The sequence below is a fragment of the Delphinapterus leucas genome, chromosome 13 (genome assembly GCF_059928025.1).
Source record: "Delphinapterus leucas isolate spDelLeu-1000000601 "Yukka" chromosome 13, BTC_Dleu_Yukka2, whole genome shotgun sequence".
Classification (NCBI taxonomy): Eukaryota; Metazoa; Chordata; class Mammalia; order Artiodactyla; family Monodontidae; genus Delphinapterus; species Delphinapterus leucas.
This window is the reverse complement of record NC_143141.1, coordinates 87,534,776-87,558,383: the sequence shown is the minus strand read 5'-3', so window position 1 is coordinate 87,558,383 and position 23,608 is coordinate 87,534,776. Positions and strand designations below refer to the sequence as shown.

The window sequence follows — 23,608 nt, the reverse complement described above, 5'->3', positions numbered from 1 at the left end:
TTGTTTAAGCCAGTTGGTCTCTGAGATATTTTGTTACAGCAGCTGTAGCTGACAAAGACAGTAGGCGTCCAGTCCAGTGCCAGGGAAGCAGAAATCATTCTAGGCACTTCAGAGGGAGTTTAATATAGGGAATTGGCTTCCAGCTGTTGGGAGGGTTAGAAGAACAAAAAAAACAAAGGGGGTGGGGGTTAGAGGAGCAAAAGAAAGAAAAGGACTTTTTCCCAGAGGCTGGTGAGGTGCTTGTGCCCCTGGACTGGGGCCCGTGAGCCCACGTGGGTAACGAGTCACGCTCCCATCCTCATTATGCAAATGAGCAAATCAAGGCAGAAACTTTCAGTAAAATTGACACTGTTTTTATTATTTATAGCAAAAAAAAAAACCACCCCAAACAACAAATAATTAAGCAAGCGTGCACCTGAAAGCACCACAATATTGTAAATCAACTATACTCCAGTTAAAGAAACAGCTAAACAAGTGGCATAATGAACAAATGCTAAAATAAATCAACAAAGAACGTCTACAGATCATTCAGAAAATGACTAACAAACTATAGGAAATTAGGTAAGGGCTATTAACAACCAGTTGCACAAGAGGGAAACACAAATGGACCTTAAAAATATGAAAAGATGTCCCTTCGTTGTGATAAGAGAAATGGAAAATAAACTACAAGGGATACCATTTCTCATCTCTCAGGTTGGTAAAGATCAAAGCGTTTGAGAATGCCAGGACACAGAGCGAGTGGCCAAGTTTTCGAGCTCCTGTATTTCTGAGAGTGTGACTTGCTCCCACGTCTAAGGAGGTCAACTGGCCACCCCCGTCACACTTGGGGTGTGACCTGCCGCTGTCACTGCATGTTTGTCCTCCAGCTGAACTCGCACCTGGGGTGGTGATGTGTGCACAAGGGTGCTCACCACAGCACTGTTTGCTAGCAAATGACTGGAAACAACTTCAGTGTTAAATAAGTTAAAGAATAAGATGGGGCAGAGAAAACAATGAGAAATCTCTATATATACTAAAAAAGGAAATTTCTCTAAACATATTTTTAAGGGAGAAATATGATAGCTCAGCAATGTCATAGTTCTGGTCCCACTAGAAGCCAATTCCAAAATGGGATTAGAGTACAAAACACTTACTGGGGGAGGGATCAGGGGAAGGTAGGGGTGGCGGCAGCCATCGGACTGGGTGCAGGTCTCAAACCTGTGGGAAAAGAGCAGGAAGGAGGGAGGGTGAGAAGTTAGGAAGCATCTTGATGGCAACTCAGGGCAAGAAAATCTCCACCAGGCTAATGGGGAGTTCCCACGTCGAAGCGGCCTGTCCAGGGGAGTTTCCTGTCTCACGGAAGGTGCAGGCCTGCCTAGGTGCCCCTGTTGGCAGCCACCAGCTGGAATACCCTGAAGGAAGCCAGGCCTCGGGGAAGAAAGGCAGTGGGTCCAGAGGGCAGCAGCTGGGCTGTCGGCCAGCTGTACTCCCTGCAGCAGGAGGCTGGTGAGCACGTTTTCCTGGCCACCACACGCAGGACCTTTGTGTAACACGGACTATTTATGGGGAGAAATATATATACTTGTCTGTAATGTATAGGACATCTCTGGAAGGGTGCACAGGAAATTAGGATCAGTGGCTGCTTCTGGGAAGTGGCCAACAGGAAAGGGAGAGACACATTCTTTCCACTGTAAGCCTTGTGTACTTTAAAGATGTTGTACTGTGTGAATCACTTAGTCCAAAAAATAAATTAAAACTAAAAATGGGAATTGAGACGTGAGAATTGATGAGATTACCTAGGGTGAGAGTTGAAAAGGAATAAAAGAAGCGAGCTTGGGACGAGATCTGAAGAACCCCAATATCTAGAGGAAGAGGAGAGAGGAGGATCCAGCCAATAAACGGGGCCTGGACCAGAGGAGCAGAAGGGAAGCTCCAAGCGGGCGGCACCCCGGAACTCAGTCAACTGTGCCGAGTGGGGCTGAGTGTCCAGGTGGGAGAGGACAGAGGCTTGTCCACTGCGTGGGGCAATGTGAAGGTCACTGGCGACCTCAACAAGAGCAGGCTTGGTGTGGAAGCAAGGGCTCCAAAGAGTGAATTAGAGGATTAGGAAGTGGAAACACCTGCCTAGACAACACTTTCTGGACGTTTGCCTTGAAGGGGACTAGAGAGTGAGAAGGAAGCTACAGAGAGATTTTTTTTTAAATTAAAGTATAGTTGATTTGATTTACAATCTTGTGTTAGTTTCAGGTATGCAGCAAAGTGATTCAGTATATATATATACCTTTTCAGATTCTTTTCCGTTATAGGTTATTACAAGATATTGAATGTATTTCCCTGTGCTATACAGTCAGTCTTTGTTGTTTATAGGATTTAAAATTATAATATGGGAGGTGACAGCACATGCTGTGTGCTGATGGGGATGATCTAACCGGAAGCGTAGGAAGAGCTATGCAGAGGAGAAGGGCAAAGGCGGCAGGGCCAAGTCCAGGAAAAGGTGAGAGAAAATCGATTCAGAGATGGTAGGGAGGTTGTCCAAAGTCACACAGCTCACTAGTGTCCCCTATTTTTTCCTCTTCAGTAGACAGGAAGAATAGAAAGTTGGGTTTCTTTTTCAGGTTCAATATAGGACATTTCCCAAAGTTTACGAGTTGAAACAGAAATAAGACATTGCAGTGAAAAACTCCTAGAGGGAAAATAATTTGCAAGCGGGGAGACCAGCTTGGTTCAGCATCATGAAGGGCCTGGAGCTTCTAGGATGAGAACTCGTTGCAGCGAAAGGTCCTTCCACTCCAGGGCCACCTGTAGAAAGTGGTTGGTTTCTCCACCAACTTTTTAATCCACCCCCACTTCTATTTCAAAAAACAGGCAAACTAGAAACAGCTTTAAGTAGTCCAGGTCAAATGCCCAAGTCGTAACATTTTGGAAGCGAAAACTCTTTGGGGTAAAAATTAAATTAGATAAAGTATGGACATTTTCTTAGCTTAGATCCTCGCATGAGGTAATCATTCAGTACATGGTAGTTGTTAGTATAATGCCAGACTGTGATTAATGGAAACTCATGTGACAGAAAATTCTGGACTTGGAAATAGATGTGTCTATTTTAGTCACCACTCAGTACCGAGGGGCTACCCAGGTGCTTAATCTGCACAGGTCTACACAGGGTCTACACCTGTAGAAGGTGCTTAATCCATGTTTGCTGAATGAATGAACCCTACCTTAGCCCCTGTTTCCATGGTCAAAATCTAGCCTTGTCGGGGCTTCCCTGGTGGTGCAGTGGTTGAGAGTCCACCTGCCGATGCAGGGGACACAGGTTCGTGCCCTGGTCCGGGAAGATCCCACATGCCGCGGAGCGGCTGGGCCCGTGAGCCATGGCCGCTGAGCCTGCATGTCCGGAGCCTGTGCTCCACAACGGGAGAGGCCACAACAGTGAGAGGCCTGCGTACCGCAAAAAAAAAAAAAATCTAGCCTTGTCACCACCAGTGATGATGACCTCTCGGTCATCACAGCTGTAATCTACAACCGCCAAACTTGAATCACACATGACCCTCATTCACAACCACTAAATCCTTGAGTTACCTGGCAACCCAATGTTTCCCCTACCCAGTCACTCCTCCACTCTCTTGGTGATGAATTCAGCCCTCTCCTCCCTCCAAATCTCCATCAGTTCCTCCGCCAGCCTTATTCCACGACCTGTGCACGCTCCTTCTCAGGTACAGATGTGCACCAGATCCCAGCCTCTCCTCTGTCACCTGCATCAACTTTTCCTCTCTAGTGCTTTATTCCCATTAGCATGTACGTGTGCTGTCACTGTTTGATCCAGCCCCTCCCACAAACTCCAGACTCATTTCCGCAGCGTACACAGACGCCGCACTGGACTGTCTAATGGGCATCTCAGCATATCCTGCCCAGAGCAGCACTGCTGAGCTCACCCTCACCGTCTCCTCCCCAGGCTAACCTCAGCCGGCAGCCTGGAGTCACCTGGGCCCCTCCTCCACTTCAGCTCTCTGCCTTCACTTCCCTCCAGGCGCTGGCTATCTTGTGGCTCCTGGGCACATGGCCAGGCTCCCAGGACCCAGGTCTTGCCCTGGCCGCTCCTTCCTGAACCATCCTCCACGTATATCACAGGGCAGCTCCCTCCCCTCCTTGACTCAAACGCTGCCTTCTCAGGAGGCTTTTCCCTCTGAAGCTGCATCCACGCATATCCTGCGTCCTAGGTGTTCCACTCTTGGATAGAAATGCGTTCCTATGTTCATGAAAAGACACGCACAAGAATGTTTACAGCAGCACTATTCATAATTTCCCTTCGAGTCTCTCCCAGGCTCAGGGAAAGATCAATGGGAGTTCATAGAGCACAGGTCTTCGGAACCTCTGGGCCTGGGTTTCCAGGGAAACTGAGCTGGGGCCCGACGGTCTCTATTGTGGTGGAGGGTCTGGGTCTCAGGATCACAGAGTTGCCAGACGCATAGCCTCACATCATTTGAAACTGGCACTGAATCTTTCCCTCTCTCCGCTTTGCAGGTGGGACAAGCTGATGCCCAGTGAGGACGGGTGATTTTCCCAAGGCCACACAACAAGACAATGGCGTTGAAGTCTACCGACTCCCAGGTGGGCCTGTTCCACTGTGCTCTGCATCTTATCTTTCCTGGGCATCAGAGAAGGCGAGGCCTCAAAGGCATGGAGGTCTTGGGGTTCTCCATCCCGGCTGCCCATTAGAATCAGCTGGGAACGCGCATGCCTGCACTCCACCCTGGATCAGATAAATCAGAGCCTCTGGGAATGAGGCCTGGGCGCTGATATTCTTTTAAAGCCCCCCAAGTGGTTCTAACGTGCAGCCAGGATAGAGAACCACTGTTCCAGCCCCAGAGGTATAGGCGTGAACCCCAGAGATGGGAAAGGTCTAGGCCATAGTTATTAAGACCAGAGTGGATGTCACACCTGCTCTTTGGACCCGCGGTTCAGTGCTCTTTCTAATTCAGGACACTGCTACCCTCCTACCTCCACAGACGCTCTAAAAAGAGTCTAACATCTGGTCCTTATCATGGTGCTACTAAGCCCAGTGATGAATACATCACGCTCATATACGTTTGGAACAGAATTCAGGTCAAATAATGAGCAGGTTGGGAATTCTGGTGTCCCCAAAGCAGAATTCACTAATTTCCAATCTTTGAGAGTTTTCGCCACCCCACTTTCCCCCAAACCATGCTGTCCACTCCCTGCAACGGCAAAGTCTCTGTGATCTCTGTTATTACAACATGCCCACAGCATATATTGTTAGTGCCACTGAAGAGAGGTGCTAAATGAGGCCTCAGGGAAGATGAGTGACTTGCCCAGGGTCACAGATCAATAAGGTGGCCTTAGCTGATAATTTGAACTTAGGTTCGCAAAAATTCAAGAACATGATCTTTCTCCTGTCTTTGGCCAGCTCTGTTCATTCCTGGACAGGCTCAAACCATGAGCTATTTTGTCAGCAGCCACCGTGTCCCCCATTTCACCCCAGGCAGCCCCCCAGGTGAGTCCTCGGGCTCTTCCTTGCCCAGAAACCACTGGCTGGGCTGTGCTCCAGGGGCCCACGAGGCCCGTCGGGGTCTAAGACTGAATCTGAGACTTGAGGCTGGTCAAGATCCAGCTTTGGCTCCAAAAATCTGCCTCCTTATCTCTGCCAGGGTCTGGTATAGCCAGAAGGCTCTTCCAAACCCATCTTCTGGAAAGAGAAACATTTAAATTAGAGCTGAGTTTCAGTGAACCTTGCGTTACAGCAGAGCCTGTCATCTGAAGCCTGGGCTTTCCTTTGCAATTTTCATTTTAAAAGAGAGTGTTTATGCAAATTTGTCATGAAGGTTTAAAAATCTCGACTTGCCCTGGAGCCAAACTCTGCTTTTCTAATTGGGTAAGGGAGTCATTGCTAAAGCTCCAAACAGTGTTCTTCGCGAAATTGCATGTTTTGCAAGAGTTGCTCTTGAAAACATATAATTCAGATGTTGTGAAACCACTGCATCAATGCAGAGTTTTGAAAAAATGGAAATGTTCACTCGGGGAACCGAGGGGGCTGTTATTCGAGGTTGTAACAGTCTGGAATACTGTCTGCATAGGATGGGGAAGGAGACAGGCATTTGTGGGTTGATTTCTCAATAATACAGGAAGGTGGGGAATTGGGGAGGAGGAATGTAAAGAAGAAAGGGCCTCAGACTCAGAGACCTGGTCACCCTCTGCCCCAGGCTGCTGAGCTGCTGGAGGTCAATCTTTGAAGCTTGCCAGGCTTCAGTTACCTCGCTAGAAAATGAGCCGGTTGGGCTAGATGTCCCCAGGGTGACTTGGGCTCCTGGGGTGCTTACTTCTCTGGGGCTCCTCTTCCCACATGGCAGCCAAAGGTGCTGAACTGGATGACTCAGGAACAGTGTGGTCCTAAATTCCATACTCTCTGAAATTTTCTGATTGTCACTGGATGAGTCCCAGTCCACAGGAGGCCTTGCTGGGCTGCCACCTTCTTTATGTCCTTCCCAGAGAGGTTCGTAGAGTGTTTCCTTAACTAACCACACTTGGGTTGAGTCTTTCCAATGCCAGAGATAAAGAAGGATTTAAGGAAATTTCATTTTTCTCTTTCAGAGATGGTCACTGTTTACTGTATTTGTGCATTATAAAGCGATTGATCTGTGGGGGAATGTGGGGTGCAGAGCAGGGACGGGGTCACATTTTTCCTCCTTCTCCTTGAAAAGATATGAACCTCTGGGACTCCTTGAACAGCCAAGAGTCTGCCAGAAACCTCTTTGCGACTTTGGACGCGGATGAGTCTTGAGTCCAGGGCTGGCCTGAATCGCACGCTGGGCCGGGGACTGCCGCTGCTTTTGCGTTGCACTGTCTTCTCCTGTGCTCTTCCAAAGCCTCCTCCAAGTCCAAGATAACGGCCCCCCTGCTGGCTTTCTGGCCATTGGGGACTCAGCCACAATGGCTCCTGTCACAGGGAGAGTTTTTCAGTATTCAGTTCCTTCTGATTCAGGGGGGGTGTCCCCCGTAATCAGAAGCTTTCCTCTTTGCTCCCAGCTTCCCTTCTAGTCCACCTTACATCCCTTCTCGTACTTCAGTGCCAGAGTATTCCTCTCACTGGAAACCAAGGCTTTTTTGTTTGGGCCCTCACTCCCTATTCTGGCTCCAGCTCAGCACTGGCTATCCCTCCCCACCCCCCGAGCCCAGGTCCACAGAGGCTTGGATCTGTTTCTGGGATGATCTCTGCTCCTGTCTGATCTTGTCTGGCCTTCACGCACAGGGAACAAGTCCTGGCCAGCAGTACCTGCTCTTGGTGCACGCACAGGACTGTCCTCTGCTACTCCTCACATGTCACTCCTGAGCTGCCCCTTATTCGAGCCCCTCCCTCTCCAGTGCCAGCCTTTGTGCCTTGAGAAGCTCATTTGATCATTTTTGCCATTTTTACACACACGCACACATTCCTTCAGTCTAGTAAGTAGTGGACACAGCTTCTACTGATTGGATACCTACTCAGTGCTCGGCGCTTAATATATCAGGATGCTTTCAGCTATAAAAAGCAGAAAAGACTCCAAATGGCTTGTAATAATAATGGCCAACATATTAACCCTTTTAATCCTGCAACAATCTCATAAAGTAGATATAGCTATTATCTCCATGCCCATTTTACAGATGAGAAGACTGAAAGAAATAAGCGTGCTAAAAGCCGTAAGTGGTAGAGCCTGGATTTGGCAGTCTAGCTCCGAGCCTACACTAGGGACCACCACAGGATTCTTTCACTTAACAAGATGTCCCAAGGTGGGAACATTCCAAGGGCAATTAATTCAACAGCTCAACTTTGCCACCAAGCACCGGGGTTCTTTTCATCTTTGTGCTCCGCCATCTTTAACCTCTTGGCTTTTTTGTTCAGTATTATCCCTTTACGTTACAACATGGCTGCAGCAGCTCCAAGTATCACATCCTTATCTAACAACACCCAAAGGCCATCAAAAGAGCAAGTCCCTTCCTTATGGTTCTTTTTAAGATGAAGGAAACATCTGCAAATTCCCCCAGATGCTTCCCCTCCTGGCCCCTTAGCCAGAATAAAATTACATGCCTATTCATAAACTACCCATTGAGGTGAAATGGGCTTGCCATAACTAGCTTAGAGCAGTCAGGACGCACGCTTGTTGAGCTGGGAAGAAGCACTGCCTCTCCTGAAGCACAGGGATACCTGAATGAAGCTGGCTTCTGGTTTGTTGGCAGGGAAGGGGAGCCAGAGGCATGTGGGCCTGACACACCCGCCTTATTTCTTGTTCTCATCCTAACCTTACGAGAAAGGGGTTATTATCATTTTACAAGTAAGGAAACTAAGACTCAGAGGGAACCAGTTGGCTGGCCTAGGTGACCCAATAGGTCTGCATCCTCAGGCAGCCTGGCAGGCCTGGGAGTGAACGCCTCCTTTCCTATCGTAGACGGACTGCACTGAAAGATCCATGGTCCTGTCAGACGGCTCTCTTGCTGTCCCTTTGCAGTGACTGCGTCCGTTTAACAACCAGAGGAATCCTCACATGATGTCTGCTCTGCTTGTAGGCACGTGGAGGCCCCAGGGGAGCAGCAGGGGAAAGAGAGGCTCTCCCAGCTCCCTCCTGTGGCTGTGCAGCCAGGGAGGGCGGCATCTCTTAGCCTGAGGCTTCCCTTATCTGCAAGCCTGGTTCTGCAGATTAGAGATAAGCCTGCGGTCCCATTCCAGAAAGCCCCTGTGGAGAGGTGGCCCCAGGCCCTGCTTTTACAGACCGGCTGCTCTGCTTTCTGATTCTCTTAGGAATGCCTGCACCTTTGATTTTCCTAGCCCCAGGAAGGGATCAGCCCTCTCACTGACCCATATGCCCCTTCCTCCCAAGGAGGGGGGGCCTGATCTCACCCCAGGGCTCCCTCTCCCTGTCCTGCATGGCTCTGCTATTTGTGGACGCCCTCTGGGACCACTCCCCAGGTGACGTGCGTGCTCCGGAAGCAGAGGCAGCCTGACCTCTATTCAGGCCTGTGGGCCCAGGTAGCTGTTTCTCTGCACAGATGGCCGACGCCATTGAGGAGGTCCTGGGACCCACTGTCCAGGCACAAACGTGGTGGGAGGTCCGGAGCAGCGTGCTTCTTTCCCGGAAACAAGCAAGGACACAGACTTCTTTGATTTTCCTCTCCCCTCTATTTGTGTATTTTTCACTCCTTGTTCATCCATCCATCCATCATCCATCCATCCATCCATTCATCCATCCATCCAACAGGTCCGGAGCCCTTGCTCTGGGGCAGGCATGGAAATACAAAGACAACTCACACATGGTTCCTGCCCCACCAGGAACCTTGCATTCCAGGGGGATATGCTCCACAACCCGTGAGTATTAAAGGTTTTAATTCCCCTGTGGGCATTTGTGTTTGAATTTGGGTCTCCGCAAAATAAATACACAAATATGGACAATTTAACGGTGGTCTCTCCAGGATTGAGCCAAAGTGAAGCCAGGGCATTCTTTTTAAGAAGGGGCTCTGGGATTTCACTGGTGGCGTAGTGGTTAAGAAGCCGCCTGCCCATGCAGGGAACACGGGTTCGAGCCCTGGTCCGGGAAGATCCCACATGCCACGGAGCAACTAAGCCCGTGCGCCACAACTACTGAGTCTGCGGTGTACAGCCCGTGAGCCACAACTACAGAGCCCGCGTGCCACAACTACTGAAGCCTGTGTGCCTAGAGCCTGTGCTCCACAACAAGAGAAGCCACCGCAATGAGAAGCCCGCGCACCGCAACGAAGAGTAGCCCCCGCTCGCCGCACCTAGAGAAAGCCCGCGTGCAGCAACGAAGACCCAGTGCAGCCAAAAATAAATAAATAAAATAAATAATAAATAAATTTAAAAAAAAAAAAAGAAGGGGCTCTGCCTTTCCAGTATTTTTAAAATCTCTCCAGTCAGTCAGATCACCCCTCTTCCTGGGGGCCTTGAACATGTGCTTCTGAGCTGCGGACCTCAGGAGAGGTTAGTGATGCCGGCCTTGAAAGGGGCCTCAGGGAAGTCACTAGTGAGCATTGAAAGAGGGGGTCAGGGCGATGGCAGCGGGTGGCCAGTCCAGCTGGCTCTGGGCTTCCTCTCCCGCTGGGCAGGCTGCGCAGGGTATCCACAGGGGCCTGAGTTAGTTGAGGGCTGCCTGGGAACCTTAAATGTACTACAGGAATAGCTGCTCTCCTGGGGCAACCTCCCTCGTGGAGGGAGCCTCTGGCACTGCAGAGTAACTGAGGCGGGTTTGGACCACCCAGAGAAGGGGCAGCACTTCAGCACCGAGATGCTTGGCTTCTGGTCTGGTGGTACCCAGCGGTGGGTGATGTGTTTGCCACCAGGTTCTCTTCCCAAGGGAAGAGAATGACACATTTGAGGGATTGGCATATTTCCAAGCCTGGCTCTGTACTTATTATTTTTAAACACATCTGTAGAAGCTGCCGTGTTTAGTAAAAGACAGTTTTTTAAAGGCATTATTAAATTTATAATGGCTTTTCATCCTTGCACATTTTCTCAGATGATGGATACTAAAAGCACAATCATCACCACGAGGGGCTTTGATGTAAAACAGTTATAAAATGTCTCAAAAGGGTCTCCATACTCAAAACGTGGGGAGCCTGTCCCACTGGAGGGTGATGTCCTCTGCGACCCTCACCTCCCTTTCCCCACCCCGGCAGAAGGCCCTGTGGGCTGGGAGCCCCTCCTCCAAGGCAGCCCCTGCGCTGTCAGCTCTGGCTCTTGGAAAGCCTGAAGTCACACTGGATCTGACTGTATCCCCGTCACTACACCAGGGTCCCACGCTCCCTTCTGGATCCCACCCTTCCCCCTGCTGTGATTTTTATTTTTTCACAAAGCAATAGTTACTTTTGTTATATGCTGTGCATCCTATTTCCTTAAAAATAAATGATGGTCATGAAGCAGGGCAATTAATAGGTTGCACATTTTCAGTAGGTTAAAATTAGGTATATACCACATTTGAACGTGCAACATTGCTTTTTAAGTTTTAAATTAAAATGCATGACACCTCGATTTTAGCCAATAAGATCTGTGTCAGACTTCCAACCTACAGAACTAAAAGGTAATACATTTATGTGTTTTTTTTGTTTTGTTTTGTTTTGTTTTTTTGCAGTACACAGGCCTCTCGCTGTTGTGGCCTCTCCCGTTGCGGAGCATAGGCTCCGGATGCGCAGGCTTAGCGGCCATGGCTCACGGGCCCAGCCGCTCCGCGGCATGTGGGATCCTCCCGGACCGGGGCACGAACCCATGTCCCCTGCATCGGCAGGCGGACTCTCAACCACTGCGCCACCAGGGAAGCCCAATTTGTGTTATTTTGAGCCACTAAACGTGTGGCAATTTGTTACAGCAGCAAGAGGACACTAATACAAGTACCCAAGAAACCTTGGGTTTCTTAGTTGCCTCTGGGAAAGGGGAATAGTTAGTTGAAGGACAGGAGTGGAAAAGGTATACAGTATGAATTTTTGAACTATGTGAATGTATTATTTTAACATAAATAAAAATGCTTTGAACGTTTGGGGATCCCCTGCTGTGATCTCCAGGGCCACTCCCTCAGCCCACCGTGGACGGGCCTCCACGCACCTGTGAGTTTCCTGTCTTCTTTCCTGCAGCAGAAGAGAGGATTCAAGAGGGAGCCAGTAGAGATCCTGATGAATCCAGAACCGCGGCCTCCTCCCCGCACCTTGGGGAGGGCTGTGCTACATCCCCACCCTCTCTCTGACCCCTCCTGCCCTGCGGGAAGCAGTGTGGTACGGTGGAAAGGCCACTTAGAATCCAAAGACTTTGGGTTTGAATTCCTTTTCTATCACTCACTAGCTTTGAAACTGGGCAAATTCCTTTACCTCTGACCCTCAGTTTCTTCATCCAAAAGTGAGATGAACAGCCACCCCTCACAGGGCTGTTGTAAGGATTAGGTACATGGTACTTAGTAAGTGCTCCATAAATATTAGATAAACCTGGATCCTATTAAAAGTTCTTAATATTTACCTTTGGGAGAATTTACACTGAGAAGTGCACTTAGCAGATGTGAGATTCGTATTCTCCCTGGCCAGAGAGCACCTGGCGAAAATGATCACAAGCACCGTTCTGTAGCAAATCGTATTCACCTGGAGGCCCCCGAGCATCCCTCAAAGACGCCCGTCCTCGGTTACTTCCAGAGGTCCTTAGCAATATCTGCCTGTGCCTGGATGTGCTGGGTGCACACAGGGATGGTGGCCCGGCACTCCTGAGTGCCCGGGGCTTCTGCGGGAGGGGTAGTGAGAAATCAGAGGCTGATGTATTATCTACCGATCCACAGTTTATTCTCTCCCACCGTTTCTGAGGGTCAGGAATCCAGCAGTTGCTGAGCTGGGTAGTTCTGGCTCAGGGTCTCTCGCGAGGCTGCAGTCAAGCTATGGGCCAGACCGGCATCATCGAAAGTCTTGAAAGGGTTCAAGGACCCACCTCCAGAGGGTCACTAAAGTGGCTATTGGCTGGAGTCCTCAGTTCCTTCCTGAGCACCTCCAGACTCCACGTAGAGTCTCTCAGGACAACTGGCTCCCCCAGAGTGAGATATCTGTGTGCGTATAGGTGCACGAGATGGGGAGAGAGAACAGAACAGAGGCCATAGTATTTTCTATAACCTTACTCAGAAAAAATGCATCTGGGGGCTTCCCTGGTGGCACAGTGGTTGGGGGTCCGCCTGCCGATGCAGGGGACACGGGTTCATGCCCCGGTCCGGGAAGATCCCACATGCCGCGGAGCGGCTGGGCCCGTGAGCCATGGCCGCTGAGCCTGCACGTCCGGAGCCTGTGCTCCGCAACGGGAGAGGCCACGGCAGTGAGAGGCCCGTGTACTGCAAAAAACAAAACAAAACAAAAAAAGCATCTGCAATTTCCCTAATCTCAAACTGAAATTTGGCATTTATTTCAATCATACATGTGGGCAACAAACCAAAGCACTTAATAGTGCATTATTCGTGTCTTTATCACCGTGCAGTCACAGATATGTTCAGATAGCATGACAGTTGTTATGGGCGGCTCCAAATCTAGGGTACGTGCATCATCACACAGTCAAACCAAGGCTGACGTCTGCTGCTATCCTGTTATCTAATGTTTCCCTAATGACACTCCTATGCTACCATACTGCGCATTCTCTGTCAAGTGTCTTTCAATATAATTGGTTTCCTTTTAAATCCTATGTATTTTATTTCATTCATTCAAAAATAATATTGGCAGTAACCAGACTACTAAAGGGGCCCGTGGCACAAAAAGGGCAGGACTGCTGAGGCCAGGGGATCTGCACTGGCTCCTCCATGATTCATGTCTTACTGGGCAAATCAGCCCTTCCATCTCTACTGCCAAGGTGGGATAGGAACAGGCTGTGCTCCCTGCCCCCATTAATTCTGTAAATGGCCTTCTCGTGGATTTGATGCTGTTTGCTTTTCCTCATGGTGCCGGTTGTGTCTGGGCCGGGCTGGTGACTCAGCGCCTGCGGCCTTGATGGACTGGAGGTGTGTCCCCACCACCCCATACTCTCTGTTCTTGGAGAAACACCTGCTGGGAGTTCCCTGAATATGTGTCAGGATCTAATTTCACTGCGGAAAAAATCTATGAAATTCTTTATGTAGATATGAAAGCGCAGAGGGGAACTCATCTCCCCTGGCCAAATCCACCTGCTTTGTCCTCACCCTGCTTCCGAGGCAGCTCAGCCAATGGACACCTCTCTACAGAGGGAAGGAGGGGACATTTGCTGAGCACTTACATGCATCTCCCCATTTACTCCTCCTAGCAAGTCTAGGAGGTTGTTTCCTATCTCCCCTTAACAGATGAGGAAAGTGAGGCTCCAAGACTTTACGGGACTTACTCCAGGTAACCCTGTTTGCAAGTGCTGGAGCTAGGACTTGACCCCTAAGCCTGCAGTACACTGTTCTCACTTACTCTGTGCCGGTGAAGGCTGGTGGCCTGGGATGGATGCGTGCCAGCTTGCCTGCCAAGTTGAGCAGTTAATGCTTATTTCAGTAGGTTACTGGGGAGCCCCCAAAGGCTCTTGAGGTGGGGAAGCAATACAGTGAGTTTCACTTTAAGAAGTGAATTGGGAGCTGGAAGATGACTTAGGGGGTCGCAGGTCTGGAGACAGGAAAATTGATTAGGAAGTTATTGCTGTTCAGGTAAGACATGCTGAGGGCCTCAGGTGATGGGGTGGGAGCCAGAAGGTTAGCATGCAGGGGGCATGGCAGAAGCATGTGTGGGGTTAGGGCTGGGAGGACCCCGTGGAGCATCTGGGCCAGGGAGAGGTCACGGGAGGCTGACATGACCAGCTACACTCATGTTAGGGTGGCCGTGGGGAGTCTTGGTTCCTTCATCCCTTGGGTCCTGCAGGTCCCTCAGGGGAAGTCAAGCTGGCCTGTGCTAGAGGCCTTTCTGGAGCCCAAGCTCCCCGGGCGGCTCCTGGTGCCTAGGGAGAGACCAGCCCTTCCTTGCCCCACGCCTGCTGTATGGTTTTTCCCTCTTCTGACAATTTAGCCCCATGAGTGGTGGGAGCAGATGCTCTGACCGCAGGCTGGAGCCTTGAAACTAATTGTGGCTGCGCAGAAGAAGCTGCCTCAGACACGGGGAAGTATTGAGTCAGTTTATGGGAGACCATCCGAATAGTGGTGGCACATTTTCTCCCCCTTTCCAAATGGCCAGTCACCCTGAGTTTTCTATTAAAGAAAGGGCAACAGAGGGTGATGGTCCAGCTTTTTGACTCAGGGGCCCAACTACTTGGGCCCAAATCCCAGATCTGCCAGTTACTCACCAGGAGCCTTGAGCAATTAATCTCTGTGTCCCTGAGCTTCCTCATCTGTAAAATGGGAATAATACTGGTACCCACTTGGAAGGACTGTCGAGGTTAAGTGGGTTGAACCATGAAGCGCTACTAGTGCCTGGTATGTAGTTGGTGCTTAATAAATAGGCGTTGAACGGATGAGTGTTTTAGAAGAAAGCTTCCCAAGGAGGAAAATTAGAGGTGATGTGTTTTTTTTTTTCACGTGAAATGGTAAAATCTAGATAAGGAAAGGCCCCACTTTGTTCGAGCTCCTTCCCAATACAGTCCATTAAAGGGGGATGAGGGGAGAGTTACTGGAAGAAGTAAATTAAAAACCCATGAAAGGATTTTCCTGGTGGCGCAGTAGTTAAGAATCCGCCTGCCAGGCCTTCCCTGGTGGTGCAGTGGTTGAGAATCTGCCTGCCAATGCAGGGGACACGGGTTCGAGCCCTGGTCTGGGAAGATCCCACATGCCGCAGAGCAACTAGGCCTGTGAACCACAATTACTGAGCCTGCGTGTCTGGAGCCTGTGCTCTGCAACAAGAGAGGCCGTGATAGTGAGAGGCCCACGCACCGCCATGAAGAGGGGCCCCAACTTGCTGCAACTAGAGAAAGCTCTCGCACAGAAACGAACACCCAACAGAGCCATAAATAAATAAATAAATAAAAAAGAATCCGCCTGCCAATGCAGGGGACACGGGTTCGATCCCTGGTCCGGGAAGATTCCCACATGCTGTGGAGCAACTAAGCCCGTGCACCACAAATACTGAGCCTGTGCTCTAGAGCCTGCAAGCCACAACTACTGAGCCCGTGTGCTGCAACTACTGAAGCCCGTGCACCTAGAGCTTGCGCTCCACAACAGGTGAAGCCACAGCAATAAGAAGCGCACACACCGCAACGAAGAGTAGCCCCTGCTCGCCGCAACTAGAGAAAGCCTGTGCACAGCAACAAAGACCCAACGCAGCCAAAACTCAATCCATCAATCAACAAAAAATTTTTTTAAAACCCAAGAAAAATTATTTCCTTTCTCTGCTTATTGACATTCTCCCTTCCAGGCCCAGTGTAGACGCCACCTCCTCAGGGGAGCCTTCCCTGGTTTCTACTCTTCCCCAGCACCCTCAGACATGGCTTCCTCTTCTATTCTCGGGCAGCTTCCATCTTGTGGGTTTTATGGTAGCACTTACTTAATCCTACTTTATTTTAGCTGCATTCATGGCCTTCTCCTCTTACCGGACAGGAAGCTTCCCTCCGAGGCAGACACACGTGGGAGCTTTGAGTTGGACAGGTCTGGGTCACATCCTTCCACCACTTACCAGCCAGGCTAGTCGCACAGGTAAGAGACCAAGGCACACCTGTCAGGAGCTCTTCGATTGGCCTCGTTCCTTCAGACCAAAGCAGACCAACACGCCGCATGAGCTGGACTCGTGGGACGAAACCACCAGGCAGCGTCTCCTCCCTCTGTCCCCTCTGAACACTCCAGTCCTGTGGCCTTTCTGGTGGCTCTTAGTTGATAAAATGGGCTCAGTCCAGGAATTTCAAAGGTCCAGGCCTGAATTTGATTTAAAATGGGCACCTCTCGCCTTTCGTCTTGAGCCCTTTCCGCAGGTAGGAGGCCGCTGGCTGGGGAGAGGCGCCGTGCGCTTTCTCCTCCCACCTCCCCGACCCACTGTCTGCATCTCCCTCAGACCTTCAGGGGCCTTTGGCCCAGCTGACCGCGGTTCCTCCTCCGCCACCAGCCGGGTCTGAGGTGGCCCGCCGGCTGAGGAGGCCTGTCTACACCCCGAGGACACCTGGGCCGCGCGCGCCTGCGGACCCGCGGCCTCCGGAGACGTCCCAGCGGCCTGAGCTCCAGGAGGCCTGGCTCGCGAGCCCGGAGGCGGAGTGTGCGGAAACGCAGCGGCGAGGAAGCCCTTCTCCGCGGAGGGAGGCAACCGGCCGGGCTCGGTGCTAAGTGCTGACGTGTGTGTTGCTCCTGCAGACGGAGCCGCGGGGGGCCTGGCTGACTCGTCCCCGCAGACGGATCCCTTCCAGAAGCTCGCGTGCTCCGGCCCTGACTGGAGGCCCAGCCGCGGCTCAGAGTTCACGGGGTCACGGAGGACGCGCCGGCGCAGGAGGCAGGAGCTGAGCGGGAGGGACGAAGGGGGCTCTGCCGCGCAGCCGCTGGCGACCACGGGCGCTGAGCCGGAGCTGCCTCCGTGCCTGACGGGGTCAGCCCGCCCAGTCCCCAGGCCAGCCGCGGGGTCAAGCCGGACAGTGACGGCGGAGCATCTTCCCCGACCCCCGGGTCACCGGGGAAATGCGGCCGGTGCACCTCATGCCCGTTGCGGGGGCGACGAGATGGACAAGACTGATGCACCTCGAGGGCTGACGGAGACGTGGAGCCCCTGGAAGCCTCCCACACCGCAGGCGGGAAACGAAAATGGTGCCGCCACTTTGGAAAACGGCTTGGCGATTCCTTAAAAAGTCAGACATCACCTGGCCGGCGCCAGAGAAGAGCACATGCTGCACGATTCCATTTGTCTGAAATTCTGGAAAATGCAAACTAATGTATAGTGGCAGAAAGAAGTCCAGTGGCCGCCTGGAAATGGAGGGGTGGGGAGGAACGAGAGGGACCGGTGATGGAGAGGCACGGGGACATTTTGGTGCTCATGGTTTCATGGGTGTTTATAGGTCAAACTCGTCAAATTGTGCACTCTGAATGTGTGCAGGTCAGTGAATGTCAGTTATACCTCCACAAAGACGTATCGGAAAAAAAGTCTTAGAGACAACGAAGTGCATATTTCACAGTGAAAAAAGCAGACAGACAAAAAAGGGAAGCATCTGGGATACGCGGTTGTTTAGTGAATGCTGATTCGTTGGCACAAGCCTGGATTCTCACTAAGTCTGTTCATTCACTCGTCGTGGTTCTCACAGGTCCAACCCCAGACGGAGCGATGGCAGCATGGAATATGCACACCATGGTGGGCTCCCCTTCAGGACGGAGGGGCCTTGCTTCTAAGCCTGGCCCAGCTTACACTCCAGACCCTGAGAGATGACCTCTCTCCTCTCCGAGTGCTGCCCCTCTGACTGTCTGCCTGCTCGTCGGCCTTGCCTCGGACGGTTTATTCAAGAATTTCTTCTTCCTGTTTTGTAAATAAGTTCATTTGTACCATTTTTTTTAGATTCCACGTATAAGCAACATCGTATGGTATTTGTCTTTCTCTGTCTGACTTACTTCACTCAGTATGACAGTCTCTGGGTCCATCCTTATTGCTGCAGATGGCATTATTTTGTTCCCTTTTTATGGCTGAGTAATATTCCATTGTATATATGTACCACATCTTCTTTATCCATTCATCTGTTGATGGACGTTTAGGTGGCTTCCACGTCCTGGCTATTGTAAATAGTGCTGCAGTGAACATTGGGATGCATGTATCTTTTTGAATTACGGTTTTCTCCTGATATATGCCCAGGAGTGGGATTGCTGGAGTCACTGATGTAGAAAACAAACTTATGGTTACGAGGGGGGAAAATGGGGGAAGGGATAAACTGGGAGATTGGGACTGACATATACACACTACTCTATAGAAAATACATAACTAATAAGGACCTACTGTATAGCACAGGGAACTCAATACTCTGTAATGACCTATATGGGAAAAGAATCTAAAAACAGAGTGGATATGTGTATGTGTATAACTGAAGCACTTTGCTGTACAGCAGAAACTAATACAACACTGTAAATCAACTATACACCAATAAAAAAAAAAAGAATTTCCTCTTTCTCTTTAAGCCTCCAAATGGTTCAAATCCCAGCTTGCCCACCTGTCAGACCAGTGACCTTGTACAGGTGACCGAGCCTCTCCCAGCCTTAGTGGAAGGGAAGATGCCCATGTCCTGGGTCTGCTGTGGAAATGAGCCAGCTTGCAGTTGGGCCAGGCCCCGCGTGCTAAACCACAGCTGCCTGACACTTGGTAAGAGTCCCCGCACCCTACACCTTTCAAGACCCTTGAGGAGATCTGTCAGCGCCCACTCGGGCTGCCCGCAGTGATGTTTGGTGCCCAGTCTTCCTCTGTCTCCCAGCCCTGGTATCTGAGGCTCACATTCAGACCCTTTTCTCCTCTCCCCCTCCCCCAGAGGCTCCTTCCCCTCTGGACACCATCTGGGGCTGCTGGTGGGAGGTCCCAGTGCCGAGGCCGACGGCGCCTCATCCTCTGGGGTGGTCGGCACACTGTGGCCAGTGCCCCTGCCCTCTGTGGCATTCTACTGGGGACCAAAGCAATATGGGCTCTGGCCCTGAAGAACTGTTAGTGACCATGGCACATATGGGTCTTCCTCAAGGTCACTACATCCAGGGGGTTCATACCTGAGCCCCCAAAGCCTGGGCTGGAGGCCACACTGTGCAGCTGTACTGCACCCCGGCTTGGAGTCAGTCCTTCCCAAAGACCGGGTTCTGTTCCGGGCCAAGCCTGCCCGCCTAGTTGGGGTTCCCTCAGGATCCAGGGGTTCCTCAATCCCTCCTGCCAAACAGGTGCGTCTTGGAGCTGCCTCTCTAGTCTCTGAAGTGTGCTCTGAGTAGCAAGGGCACTCTTTTGGCTCAGACTAGAACCTGCCCCCATGTACACACATGCATGGAGGAAAGGGCTTAGCACGGCACCTGGTACACAGTAGGTGCTCAGTGAACATCAATACTCTACCGCTCACATGTGCACACACACACAGAGCATGGCGCTCTTTGAGCGCATGAATCTAACAGGACTGCGGTGAGTCTCACCTGAGATGTATGAACTCTAGAGCACGTGCCTACGTGAGGTGTAATTACCACAAATACTAACCCCTTTCCTTTGCTAGATCCAGTTATACGCTGGAGGATAGGGGAGGACGGGCTGGGGAGTGACGAAGATACGTGGGTGCAGGATGGAAGAACGGATCCCAGGAAAGATAAGATGGGAGCATGTCCAGCTAGAGGGACTGGGAGCCAGGGCGGGAGGTACTCTGTCATGCCGGGCACCCCCTGCTCAGAGAAAGACGGTGTGGGCATGGAGACCAGAGCAGACTCCTGCAGGGAGAGAAGCAGCCTTCTGAGCCAGAAGAGACGCTTTAGCCAGGAGAACCTGTCGGAGGTGCCGTCCAGGCTGACGGGGTCACAGCAGCCGCAGCTCTGGGCCATGCTGCCCTGCCAGGAGGACTGCGGGAGCTCAGGGCAGGCGGGAGGGGCTCCTGCAGGAGTGCCGGGCGGGGAAGAAGGAAAGCTGAGTGTGGATGGTCACACAGGAGCCTGAAAAGGCCCCAGAGAAAGGCCTTTGAACCACAATTTAGAAACAACAGCGAGGAAGCAGCTGTGAGTCAGAGTGGTAGCTGAGGCCAGCCCAAGGCCATGAGCACACAGAGTGGCACTGTCTCGGGAGAGAGGCATTCCCCCTCCCCTCCTGATTCCCTGCCCTTACCGCTGGTCTTAAATGAATCCGGGTGGAGAATAAGGCTGTGTAGGTAGCACAGCGTAGAGGGCCGCCTGTAGGGTCCCATCCGTGTGGTTTCATATTTCGGCCCTGCCCGCTCCTAGCACGGTGACTTTGGGCACAGTACTTAATCTTCCTGGCCTCTGGGAGACTGGCTGTTGTTTTCATTTGTTCTGAATCATCTATAATGTCTAGCATGGTCTGTGAGCCTAATGGATTCATTTCTTTATTCATCTGTTCATTCACTCATTCAAACAAACACTCTGATCACCTGTCAAATCAGACCAGCTCACTCCCAGGCCTACGGTCACCCATTAAACCCCAACAGCTGGACCTGCTTGGACTCCTCTCCCCACGCTCCCTCCCTGTGCTCTATCATGTCACCACCTGCAGTTTCCGGAATGCACCAGGCTCCCTGGTGCTTCAGAGCATGTGCAGGCACAGCCCTGACTCCCAGCCAGCCCTTCCCTGACCCAGGTAGAGCTAGCTTGGTCCTCTGGGCTCTCATAGCCCCTTACATTTGGGCCTGTAGTTTGGGGTTATCAGCCGTGCCACAATCATGACCGGTCTGCCTCCCCCTGCAAACTGGGGGCTCCTGAAGGACAGCACTTTGGTTCTTGGCTTCTCTCTGTGTATCCCCAGCATCTAGCACAGGACCTGGCACAGAATGGGAGCTGAGAAAATGTTTGAGGCTCGAAGGAAAAAAGAGACCGTGCTACATGATATATGTCATGGGTTGAACTGTGTCCCTCCCAAAAGATACGTTAAAGCCTGATATGAGCTGAATTGTGCCCCAAAATTCATGTTGAAGCTCTAATCCTGGTACCCCAGAATGTGACTGTATTTGGAGACAGGGCCTTTAAAGAGGTGATTCAGTTAAAATGAGGCTGTTTCTGTGGGTCCTTATCCAATCCAGTGTCCTTATAAGAAGAGGAGATTAGGACACACAGAGGCACCAGGAATGCAAAGACAGAAGCAAGTCCACTTGAGGACACAGAGAGAAGACGGCTGTCTGCAAGCCAAGGAGAGAGGCCTCTGGAGAAACCGGACCTGCCGACACCCTGATCTTAGATTTCCAGCCTCAGGTACTGTGAGAAAATTAATGTCTGTTGTTTTAGTTGTGGTATTTTGTTATGGCAGCTCTGGAAAACTAATACGAAGTCCTAACCCCTAGCGCCTCAGGATGTGACCTTATTTGGAGACAGGGTCATTACAGCTGTAATTAGTTAAGATGAGGTCAGTAGGATGGGCCCTATTCCAATATGACTGGTGTCCTTATGAGAAGGGGAAATGAGACGGTAAATTTCTGTTGTTTTAATCCATCCAGTTTGTGGTACTTTGTTATGGCAGAGTTAGAAAACTAATACAGGATGGGAGACAAAAAAAATATCACTTTATGACAAGTTCATCAAAGCGAGAGGTTTTCTGCCCACGGCAACACAAGGCTATGGTGTCGACGCCAGATGACTGGAGATGAGCTTCCAGGGCTCTCTTCTCTTCCATTCCTGGTTATTGTCCGCTACCGCCCCTCAAGCACAGACAGCTGAGTTACATTTCTCAGGGCTGGCCCGAGCCCCATCCACCCCCAGAACTGCCCGCCACGTTATCAGTCCAGGATCACACCTGCTCCCAGAAGTTCCATCTTCAGGAAATCTGGACCCAGGCCGCGCCCAGCCCTCAGCAGGTCCCCGTGCAGACCCCGGACACCACGTTTTCTAACCTTCCTCGTTTTTCCCAACTTGCCCACACACAGCTGGCTTTTATTTTTTACCTTTGCTGTTACCTGTGCCACTACACACCTGTCCACACCCCAGCTCCCAACAAGGAGTGAGGGAAGGAAGGCAGAGGCGGGGAACTTGACCCCACGCGGGCGCTCAGACCCCTCTGAACCCAGCCTGCCTGGCCCTGAATGCGCCAAGGAACCCGCCCTTGTTTAGGGTGAGTCTGGGCACAGAGCCCTCCCCACAGACAGTGGCAGCGCTGAAGGGCAGGTGGAGGCCAGGGCAACCCTCCTGTGGAAATTCGGGAGCTGCCACCGTTCACAGACACGAGAGATCTCAGGCAGCAGTGGGAGCGAAGCTCAGATGCGACAGCGGATCTGCTGTGTCTGCATCGCTCAAGCCCTTCCCACTCTGGCCCACCGCTTCCCTGATCAGTTCCCCTGTGACTCCCGTTACTGGGCTTATTCACTGCCCCGCACAGGCCTTTCTCAGGCCTTTCTCGTGCATTTGTCCGCTTCTCCCTGTACCTCATTTATCCCTGACCGCTGAAATCCTACACAGCCTTCAAGGCCTGTCCCACATGCCTCTTTCTCTAGCAAGCTTTCCCTGATAACCTCAACCAGAAGAGGTTTCCACTCCTGTCTTTGCCAAGTGCGGCATCGGGCATGGGGAGTCAGGAGCTGTGTTTTCCCCAGCCTCTGGGGGCAGTGCTGTGCTAAGGGTGTAAGTGGACAAATCCCAGCTCTGCTCCTTACTGGGTAGGCGACCTTGAGCAGGTTCCTCTTCTGTCTGGGCTTTAGTCCCGCATCACAGTCCCCTGTGAAATGGAGATTGTACTTTTTATTTTATTGATTTTACTTTTTAAAATTAATTTTTTGGAGTACAGTCGATTTACAATGTTGTATTCATTTCTGCTGTACAGCAAAGTGCTTCAGTTATACGTACACAGATATCCACTCTTTTTTTAGATTCTTTTCCCATATAGGTCATTACAGAGTATTGAGCAGAGTCCCCTGTGCTACACAGTAGGTCCTTATTAGTTATCTCTTTTCTAAAGAGTAGTGTGTATTTGTCAGTCCCAATCTCCCAATTTATCCCTTCTGCCGCTTCCCCCTTGGTATGGAGGTTTCAACAGGGTCTCAGGTTTAATGAGATAATACATGTTAAGTCCTCAGCAGTCAGGGAGGAAAGGGCAGCCCTTCCACGAGGCCATTCCCAGGGACTTGGCCTCATCAAAGACAGTCGTTCCTGTCTCTGTCCCCACTCCCTCGGGCCATCACTCAGCTGTCGCTTCCTAACTCAGCCTTCCCTCACAGCTCTACTGAAGATTTCACCCCCGCCCACGTTCCCTGGCCAGCCCGCCCTATTTACTTTCTTGGTACAATAGCATTAAGTCAGTATCTGGTCCTGAATGAACGCGTGAAAAGGGAGACTGGGAGGCCTGGGGAGGAGTGTTCAGCAAGTGGGTCCGCACCGGGCTGGCTGGAGGGGCTGCATCAGCGTCCCCGGGTTTGGCAGTGGGTTCGATAGCTCTTCCAGCCGTCCCGCCGAAGACACGAGGCTGCCTCTGAGGTCGGCCAGCTCCTCCGCGCTTCAAGCACTGGCTCCTCTTCCTACTTTTTCTCTCCCTGGGACATAATTGAAAGAACTCTTCCTAAGCCGGGTTAATTTGTTCT

At 51.2% G+C, this 23,608-nt stretch overlaps 1 long non-coding RNA gene across 5 annotated transcripts in view; it reads right to left on the bottom strand.

Annotated features, from left to right (window-relative positions):
• The window catches only part of LOC111164478 (uncharacterized), a 113,350-nt gene that overhangs the window by 19,655 nt on the left and 70,087 nt on the right, over positions 1–23,608 (bottom strand). For 3 of the 5 annotated variants that reach the window (XR_004024186.2, XR_016395536.1, XR_004024188.2), the window contains one exon: positions 1–23,608. This exon is cut by the window's left edge. This is a non-coding gene — a long non-coding RNA (uncharacterized LOC111164478). The other 2 variants (XR_016395537.1, XR_004024187.2) reach the window with 2 other exon arrangements.